The sequence below is a fragment of the Pleurodeles waltl genome, chromosome 4_1, assembly GCF_031143425.1.
Source record: "Pleurodeles waltl isolate 20211129_DDA chromosome 4_1, aPleWal1.hap1.20221129, whole genome shotgun sequence".
NCBI classification, from domain to species: Eukaryota; Metazoa; Chordata; class Amphibia; order Caudata; family Salamandridae; genus Pleurodeles; species Pleurodeles waltl.
The window spans coordinates 100,416,914-100,427,604 of record NC_090442.1 but is presented as its reverse complement, the minus strand read 5'-3'; positions in this window follow the sequence as shown (position 1 = coordinate 100,427,604).

Below are 10,691 nucleotides of genomic sequence, written 5' to 3'. Positions count from 1 at the left end.
TGTGCACATTTAAAAGCTCTGTAGTGACATCAGATGATTTGTACAATATCTGCCAGCTACGTTGCTGACTGTGTGTAATACTGCGAAAACATACAGGGTAATTGATGCACTATGTGAATAATCACAATTGCCAGCTGTCAGGAAGCACATGCTCTGCAAACTTACAGGATACTTTTTGCTTAATGTAATTTAGTGCCGCCTTTGTGTCAGACAACAAAACAAAATAGGAGCCAATCGTGTCTCTACAGGTCACATTTGCCAGTGAAGTATAGAGGTACTTAAAATATTGGCAAACTTTGTTGACGCAATAGCTAGACTGACTTTAGAAACACTACATGATGCAGAAAATGAGTGCTGCCTTCACGTCAATTGATGATAGCAATGTGGCCCAGACATATGTCTCATGTGTGTCTGGTGAGTGTGTAAGGAAAGCTTTCACGGAAGTTCTATGAATGTTAGGGATTATTGTTGTCCTTCATCTTTTTGGATACACGTCAGATCTGGATTGGAAAACATTGTGAAAAGGTGTAAGGTGCCCTCAGCTAACATCTTAGACTGGTATTTGGAGTTTGTTGTGCCACATTCCAATAAGGGATGGCAGTCCAAATATATGCACATGGGTTAATATCTCAATGTTTGGTGCAAATCACCATTGCTGGGCCACATCAAATGAAGAAACTGTAACAACTTGAGGGCTTACAAAAATCCCTGCCCCTCTGTACATTGTACCTATGTGTCATAAATGTGTCATGGCCACATAGGCTGTTTGACAGGTAATGCAGTCCTCAAGTAACCAGGCTTGGATGTCTCTCTTGGATGCACATGATGAGACGATTACACACCATTATTATTTCTGCTCACTAATGAAGGAGCATGTTTGCCACCACATGATAGTTAGGGCCACTGCATGTGTGTAGATATGTGTGTAACTGTCACAGGAGATCCATGCTATGTACATGTTGGCCATGATATATCCGATGCTGTATCATCATGTCTGAATAGCTTTAATTACTTATGTCAGCTTACACATTGTTTTTGTCTTTGAAATTGTTGGTCAGTGCACAGATTCTGAGCAGATTTCTTCCTTCCATGCCTTACAGGTGGACCGGCACCATACACTGTGGGAGAGGTGGCTACATTTGAGGACCCCGACCACTACAATAAGTGTTGATATGTCTGTTATGTGTTGTGTTTGCTGGTGATGTGTGATGGACTCCTGTGTGTTGAACACATAGCAAGGTGTGATTTGTCTTGTTCCATGAGTGCGATTTCAGTTTCTCAAAATTTTTGAGTTGTGCAATGCTTATCCTTTTGTATTATCTAGGGATTGTAGGTCATTCCTGTAGGCCCCGCAATGAGAACTGGGAGTCATGTGGATAACACTTGTATCAACAAGAGTCGCACTGGAACTCATCTCAGATTTAGTCTGCATGTCAGACCCACATTCTCCCAGATTTGTACTGCAAATCGCTTTCCAAAAGACTTCTGCTTCCCTATTCACCAAAGTACTTATTAAACTGTAGGTTGAACTTTCTAGCAGCATGTACTTCCACATGTAGTGCTACAGGTATGTGGAACTTGAGTGCAATGGCCTAGGTGTGCATGTAAATCATGATCATGGGTGTTCTTGCAACTCTGTGTCTGTTGAAAGTCATGCCTTACTGGAAGTATATGATGTGGACCAAGGTCTGCATGTCCTGACATGTGTGGCGCTAGGATTGGTCAAGGGTTTGCAGACTCCTAATTGGTGATAGACCTTACCTGTGGTGTGTGTGTTGAGCCAAACATGTGGTGAGCTTTCTATACACTCCTGGGTGTGCATGTTGTTTGGAATTGTTTGTTGCCCCCCCCCCCAAACACAGGCATGGGTTTGTGAATGGGGTACCTAGGACTGATGCTACCAGTATGTTACACATACATGTGAATAAGTGGATGTTTGGTCAGAACCTAGTATACACACTCAGGTATGGCACATGAGTACTATACTAGCAAGTCCAATTACAATTTGCAGACCATGTGGCTTTAGTTTTTCATCACGTACACTCACATCTGTAGCCCAGGCATTGGCAGAGGATGTGCAGCATGGTTGTTAGCTGACAACTGGCAGAACTCAGATGGCAAGTTAATGCCAGTTGTTACCCATCTTGTAGGTTTTGGATGTGCTATGTGTGAGATGACCTTTGTAGGCTGGCCTGCCATGTACTTCCTCAGGGACATTCGATGATCTGTATGGTGATATGAGCTGTTACAAGTACAGTAGATGTATTGTCTGATTTACTTCTTGTGCCATTTCACACAATGCAGTTCCTAAAGGTAAATTGTTGGGCTTTGTCTTCACAGCTGCAAACATGACACCCATCCAGGTCCATGAGTTCCAGAGGCGAGCCATGAGATACCAACATATCCAGCTGGTAGAGTCGGGGTTCAGGAGGATGGCCCGTAGATACCAGAATGAATCGGCCTCCGGAGCATGGTGGGCTTCACCACAGGGTGGCCCTACTTTGCCCACCACAGCCACCACCAGCACAACTACCAGTTCCACCCAGATGGCACCACCCACAGCTGGGACTGTTGTCCCAAATCTTCTCTTGTTGTTCCTGGATCTAGCAATGCAACACCTTCAGGGCAGCCCATAGGCATTGGCTCTACACGCCCACAAACCTCCTCCGCCGGTACCCAGACTGCACCAGCTGCTACAGTTGACCCTGCAGATTTCCAGGCAATGCAAAGAAAGATGGACCGCATCCTGAGGAAAATTAGTTGGCTGAGCCAGGATGTTCGCCAGATGGACAGGCGTGTGCGGTCCATAAAGCGAACCCTCCGGAATGCCAACCTCTAGACATTTTGTTATGGACATGATTCCCTCCCCTCCCTCCTCTTTCCTTGTTCTCATACTTAGTGGGCTTAGGGGGCTTAGTGTTAGGTTAGTATAGGCTGGTAGTTTAGTTAGTGTTAGTGGGTGGGGGGTCCTGAATCTTTCTATTTTTACTTATTAAGTGTGTGGGTGGGTTGGGGGGGCTATGTTGGGATTCTTGTGTGTTTCAAACAAAAAAAAAGAAAAAATACAATTAAAAAAATATATATATCAACAAACTACAAAAAAACATATATATTTGTTTAGGAAAGTATAGTATGTGTTTAGCTTAGTATCTGTTGTCCTCATAAGGGGGTGGGGGCTTGATGTTTAGAACGTTTCGTTACATGTATAAGTAAGTTTAGGTTAGGTTAGTTAGGGACAGTTGTGGGTAATGAGTAGTCAGGGTAGATTAGGGTAGGTAAGACTTTTCCCTCAGTTTCCTCTTCTGTGATTACCATTTAATAAATATATATAGTGAACCCTTTACAGTATGTGTTAAATGCTTGTTGATCATGGCCTTGGCATTAGTGTACATGAATCTTGTACTATTACATTTGTGTCCTATGCTACGAACAAATCCCAACTGAGCTGTATGATTGGCAGCTACTCCAGAGCTACCTTGCAAAGATTCCACCATTCATTGCAACCACCAATCACAGTTAATATGGATCCCAAAATGTTTTTTTCTATAAGTATGTTTTCTAAGTCACAAACAGTGCTTCCAAATTTGGTATTGGGGGAACAGTTTTAGGTCTGACTGCAGTGTGATGTTCAAGGACACCCTTAGAAGATGAGTTGTCGTAAGCACTCTTCTAGTATCGTCTTCATGACTCACATAGATCATTTGTGACACTGTTCAGCATGATTACCTATTTAGATGTAAACTCAGACACCTTCTCTCATACAGTGTTTGGAGTGTTTGCTTAGATTTGTGTTCACTGTTATATGTGTTAGTATTGCATGGTGACAACATTTAGCGGACACTATTTGATGACTTGGATATCCCTTGAGGAAGCATTATTCTGTCCAACACAGCATGATGGTGTATGGTTTCTCACTTCATCAGATATTACCCTCAGGAAGGGCAGAGTGTGATGCAATCCTGGCCACTGTGCATAGTTATCAGGCCACACTTTTTCAGAACAGTAGTATTGACAATCTACAATTATTGACAGGAGGCAAACTTCACTGATCTACTGCACGGTTGATGTGTCACATTACACAGAGACAAAGTGGTTCTGTAAGTGCTATTTATTGAAAAGTGCTGTAGTGCTATATGTACATTGTCCATGATTGTGAGTCCGTTATAGTGACATCTTCCATTGTGATCTTACACAAGTGGTAAAGGAAAATGCATTTGACATGCTGGGTTGATGTGTCAGACAGTGCAGAGGGACATGATTTGCCAATGAGTAAGTGAGAGACAATCACTGGGCAGGATGACAAGATAAACAGTGGTTTGCAGAACAGTCATTGAGTAGAGTTGCTGTAAGACTGGCATGTTACAAAGCGCAGGACCTTTGTAATAGGCGGCCATGTGGCAGGGACTAGTGCTTCCGGGTACTTTTCAGTGTGAAGGTGATCTGTTCCACGTCTCCATCTTCTGATGTGTGTGTTGCCTCCTCTGCCCTTGGTGGTGGTGGTTGTGAAGGGGCTACACACACCTCAGTGTTAGAAGACGTGGAGTCAGACATCCCGGTCGCTGCTACCTATGAAGGTCTTAAGGGCAGTACTGCTGCAAGGAGGATCTGCTGATTCTTAAGAATAGCAGCCACATCAGGATGGTAGGCAGCCAGGTCGGCCCTGAGGGGGTCATGATTGCATTTGTGCATGCAGTGGAAGGTTTGGGGTGCGAGGTGTTGTGGCAACTCCCTTACTCCACTGGTGAATTCCTTTACAGTTTGTTGTAGTCCTTGCAGGATGGATGTTAGCGCTTGCATAGCTGCTGCCTGATCTGCAGATGACATCATGCACAAATGCACCCCCTCTAGGCCCCTCTAGGCTGGCTGCCATAGTTTGCATCCCCACCTGCACCTCCTTGGCCAGCTCCCGCTGTACTCTGACTACAGTCCTCTCAAAGTTGGTGCCTGTGTCGTCTGAGTCCTCAGCTGTATTTGAGCTGGCAGGTCTTACAATTGGTGTTGTGGGTGGGTCCTCTGTGATTGCTGATTGTTCTGAGCTCCTCCTTGTGACAGAAGGTTGGGTCTGGAAGGTTCCAAGGACCTCTTGGAGGGTCTGCTGGCTGATGTTTGTCAGCTCATCATCCATGTCATCAGGGTATTCCTGGACAGGCATATCAGCAGGAGATCCATCGTCCTCTGCAATGAAATAGGGTACAATTAGTGTGTCAGTGTTGTGGGCTTTGTAATGTGACATGGCTGCCTTGTGTTGATTTGCACATTGTGCTCTTGTTTCCTGTTCATTGCTCCAGTCTTTCAGATGGACATTCTCCCAGGCCTATGGCCCACCTGCATGTCACATGTATAGTGGTAAGTTATTGGACTTGTCGGCATCATCTCCTCTACTGTTGTTTTAGGCCAAATGGTGAATTGCCACCTTTTTGTCCTACTCAACCCTCAGTCTACGTGTATTCTAATGGTGAGGCCTTTCACTGGCTGTGGGTGTTCTGATGGCACTAGCAGCACACTTACTAATCTGGACCTGCCCCAGTCTCTGATCTTTCACATCCACTTATATGTAGTTGACATGTAGCGTATCCTATGCATAGCATTGCTATTGCACGATATGGATGTTAGCACTGGTAATATATGCAGCTGATGTTGGGTAATGTGTGGAGAGTTGATTGCCCTGATAGTCGTAGCAGTGTCCTATTTCCTCCTCTGACTGTGCAGGTGTATTTCAATGGCCAGTTACATGTGTCCTCCCCCTCAATGCTGTTGTCTGAGCAATATGTCATTTGGGATGTTGCATTGTGAGCCAGGCACAGGATGGACTCTGGCATATGCAGCATGGGTGTGTCCTTAGTGCTGTGTAGCTCCTACTGTTGATGACATTGGCTGTTGTTTGTGGCAACTATGGGCATTCACGATTGCAAGGATTGGAGCATTTCATTTGTTTCAGGGGATTGTTAAGAGTTGTCATCCTCCACCCACTAATTTAGGTGTGTATGATCCATGGGGACGTTAGTGCCATTGGCTACTTGAGCTGCACACAGAGCAGAGGTGGTAGTGACAACTGTTGTCACTGTAACATTCCAGTTGTCGGTATGGCTAGGGGTTGTTAATTGGGCCCTAGTTAAAGTAGGGGGTATAGTGGCTGACGTGTGCCGGGATGTCAGTTTGACATTGTGCTCTTCCTTCCTGTCGTTGCTTTACCTTTGCTACATTGTTGGCATGGCAGCATGCCCCCATGGGACTGTTGTTGGTGTGGGGTTATGGTGTGCCCCAGCTTCTCTCTGTACAGGGCATGCCCCCATGCAATACCCCTTTACCCATGCCACTCCCTGAATATCATGACTTCCATGCATTGTGTAGTAGGTATGTCCACCCCCCCGGTTGCAGTCGAGATTAGTGCTTTTTAATTCCCCATGCGACTTACCCTGCATGGTATTCTGCGCTGTCCTGTCCTTGAATCCCTGTGACGATCTCCTCAGGGATGACGGCGGCATCCATCTCCTCCATGTGGTCCAGGGCCTCCTGGTGTGCTGGACTCCCACCTCCAGTCTACAGTGCTGCCTTCCTGTTCCTGGCCATCTTTTCCTTGGTCCTGCGCTTGCAGTCATGCCAGCGTTTCTTGCACTCAATGACTGTTCTGCGTACTTCTGCCACACTGTTAATCTTGTCAACAATTTGTTGCCATATTGCCTCTCTCCTACTGATTGGCAACTTTGAGGTGATAAACAGTTGGTGCTGGTGTTCCGTCACCTCTTTAACCAGAATTTCCTGTTCCTCTGCACTGAAGCGACATTTCCTTTTCTTCTTCAGACTGTCCTGGGTCTTGTGTGGGTCCTCCTAGCAGGTTTCCTGGTCTGTTGTCATCTTCCTGGGGGCTGTTCAGGCATCTGGGATCCATTTTGGCTCTCCTCTGCTGAAATGGCTGTGTTTGCGGCGATTTTTTACGCTATTGCGTCCAAAAACGCCGAATATCCGGTGTGCGGGGTCGTAAATCGAGTTTGCGTCGTTTGCGTTACGACTTGCCGCAGCGGTGTGCGTAAAAAAAAAAGACCTACACCTGTAGTTTGCGCCGCCGTGCGTCAAAGTATAAATTTGACGCCCGCATGGTGCACCGAAATGGCGTTAGCCCGCAGTTAAATTTTTGACGCAAAACTACGCCAGCGCAGTTTTGCGGCAAAAGCTATAAATATGGGCCCAGGTTTTCAGCAAATATTGATAATTTGCCAATTCCAAATACAGTGATTGTTTTGATCATATTAAAATTATTGTGTCCATCACAGTTATGTATTTCAGTAAACTGTCCTTTGCAAACTACTGAAATATATTTTGAAATATCTAGACGGTTAATTTATAAACTATTCAAACGTTTGGTGTTAGAAAACACTGACATCCAACAGCCTTCAATTTTACACTCCTTGACTGGCAGACAATTCATTTTAAAAACGTGTCTAAACTTTGCAGTCAGGGGAAGAGAAGTAAACACCATCTCCAGGATAAAATAGGCACAATTTGTAGGAAGACATAAGCTGACATTTGACCTCTGTTTTTGAACACCACAAAAGTTACAAGATTAAAAAGCAACTTTAAGGTTCATTCATTTTGTAAATGAACAGAACATCTGTTCTGTGCCAGCTCGAGCACCTTTCTAGAGTGGGCAAGTAGGCCCTAAATCTACCTCACTCTGATAAAATGTGACTCGTTACAGCAAGTGAGTGAGTATATTTCTTGAGGTCTACTATATTAGCTACCATGAAGATAAGGCTAATTGAAGGGGAGAGAAGTCTGCTTACTGAGGCAGTGTTCCACAAAGAGGTGTTTTTCAGTGTTTTCTAGAACTGTAGACGGGCTAGTGCTGTTCTGATTTTGTAGGGGAATTTCTTCCATGTACTGGGTGCATAAAGTGAGAGGGATTGTTTTTCTTACTTTCTCTTTCCTGCTGTGTTTAGTCTCTACTTTGCTGATATCAGAACTCCTCTTCTGGCCTTGACTTCCCAATATTGTTTATTTTTTTAGGTTAGTGAATCTAGCCTTATAAGATGCAGATGATGTTGAAGATGATTTTGACCTGGAGGGGTAGTCAGTGTATATCCTTTAGTGTAGGGAAAATGAGGATTGATTTCTTCAACTCATATATGTGCCATGCTGCTGAATGAATGTATTTCAATGGAGCAAGGGTGGTCTCTGGAATCCTGTTGAGCAAGGCATTGGTTATTGTATAAAAATCTTCATGAAACAGTATTTAGCAGGCATTTTTATCATGTTCAATTCAGAGAGGTTTCACCTGTCGTATTACTTTGACCTATTAAACGACTAAAAAGAATTGCAATTGCTTCATACTTCAAAAATGCATTCAGTCAACAAATATGGCAGAACCAACATGGACAGACCCAAAGCACATAAAATAAGAGGCAATTATGGATATCCTTAGAAAACATCTACGTACACATTCATTTTCACGTGCCTCTAGATGAGCATGGATGGTTGACCTCCTGTGCAGTGGTGTAAACATGTGGTGCTACATATATGGCTAGCAGAATGATTAGCATATCCTGTCCCTTAGGGAATACAAAGCACCAGACTTCTTCCCCTGTGCAAGGAGCATTTCTAGGCCTTTCGTGTTTAGACACCCACTACAATGCAGCATGTGGTGATATTCTCCCATGTCCAGGTCTGTGCTGCATTACTCCAATAGCTGACTGGTCCCCTATAGTGCTGAAGACATCTAGAGGATCAAGTCACTGGTGATCTCAAATTCTTCTTAAATAAGACTAGAGGCTGTCTCTTCACACTCCTTAGCTATTTGGGGGAATTATATTACCAAAAGAGAAGTAGGTCAGGTTTTTTTTTTGTGGTGAATGTATGGCTCTGGAATGGCCGTCTTCCTTGTCCAATATGTAATTTCCAATTTCTCAAACAATGGGACCTAAGAATGGACCTCTCTGTCCCAAGTGTGGGCTCTGCAAACTCAGGGCTATTCACAAAGGTAACTTACAATTGTGAGTAAGTTACACAACACATTTAGGCCCATATTTATACTTTTTGACGCAAAACTGCGCTAACGCAGTTTTGCGTTAAAAAAATTAGCGCCGGCTAACGCCATTCTGAAGCACCATGCGGGCGCCGTATTTATTGAATGACGTTTGCCGGTGTTAGCCGGCGGCGCCGTCTGGTGTGCGTTAAAAAAAACGACGTACACCAGGCAGCGCCGGCGTAGGGGGAAATGGAGCTTGAGCGTCAAGAAATGGGGCAAGTCAGGTTGAGGCAATTTTTGCGCCTCAACCCGATTTGCGCCATTTTTTTTTCACTCCCAACCCCCATAGAAATGACTCCTGTCTTAGCAAAGACAGGAGTCATGCCCCCTTGCCCAATGGCCATGCCCAGGGGACTTCTGTCCCCTGGGCATGGTCATTGGGCATAGTGGCATGTATGGGGGCACAAATCAGGCCCCCCTATGCCCAATTTTTTTTTTTTTTTAAACACTTACCTGAACTTACCTTAATGTCCCTGGGATGGGTCCCTCCACCCTTGGGTGTCCTCCTGGGGTGGGCATGGGTGACAGGGGGTGTCCCTGGGGGTATGGGAGGGCACCTCTGGGCTCCTTCAGAGCCCACAGGTCCCTTAACGCCTGCATTTTGCAGGCGCAAAAAAACGGCGCAAAAGCTGCCGTACGTCATTTTTTTTTACCCACCCACTCCCGGGCGCGATTTTTGCCCGGGAGTATAAATCCAACGCACATGCCTCGGAGTCGATTTTTTAGACGGGAACGCCTACCTTGCATATAATTAACGCAAAGTAGGTGTCCACGCAAAAAAATGACGCTAACTCCATGGACTTTGGCGCTAGACGCGTCTAACGCCAAAGTATAAATATGGAGTTAGTTTTGCGTCGAAATTGCGTAAAAAAAAACGACGCAATTTCGGCGCAAACGGAGTATAAATATGCCCCTTACTGTTTCACTTTTGATCAACTTCACTACTTTTGGTTATACACCATTTACAGGATAGTCAAAAGATTGTTTCCACCTCCTGAAACAGGGGTTGGAGCCAGGTGTATGAGTATAACATGCTACTGCAAAAAAGGTGCTATGGTACAAGCATCGCCAGACATGGCCAACCACCAATTCCTCAATACCCTCTCATCAAAATTAATGGAAGCAGGGACTTAAATAGAACCCTATGGGGCAATGGTAAACTACATTTATGTATAAATATGTGTGTGTGTGTGTGTGTGTGTGTTTTTCTATGCATCTCTCTCTCTCTCTCTCTCTGTATATATATATATAGATATATCACCAGAATTGCTTCTTCACTAAAGAAGACAACATCGTAGTCACTTACTTGCTTCAGTCCAAAGTTGTTTAATCAGGCAAACAAACAAAATGGCAAAAAATACACTACAACGCGTTTCAGGAGACTCAGCTCCCTTGTTCACTGAGATATTCTGAGCCCTTCTTCCATTTCCATTTTAACTCAAACCATAAACATTAACATAAAGAACGGACTACTATTGTTTCAAAATAATGGCAGCCATCTTTAAATGTGTTACTACTATAATGCATATGGGCAAAAAACATTATTTTCTTTCAATATATCCCAAACTGATTTATACAGACTTATTTATTATTATCAAACCAATCAGCACAGCCCATATCCAATAGCCTAACCTGACACTTGAGAGAATTTATCTTTAAGTCAATCCAT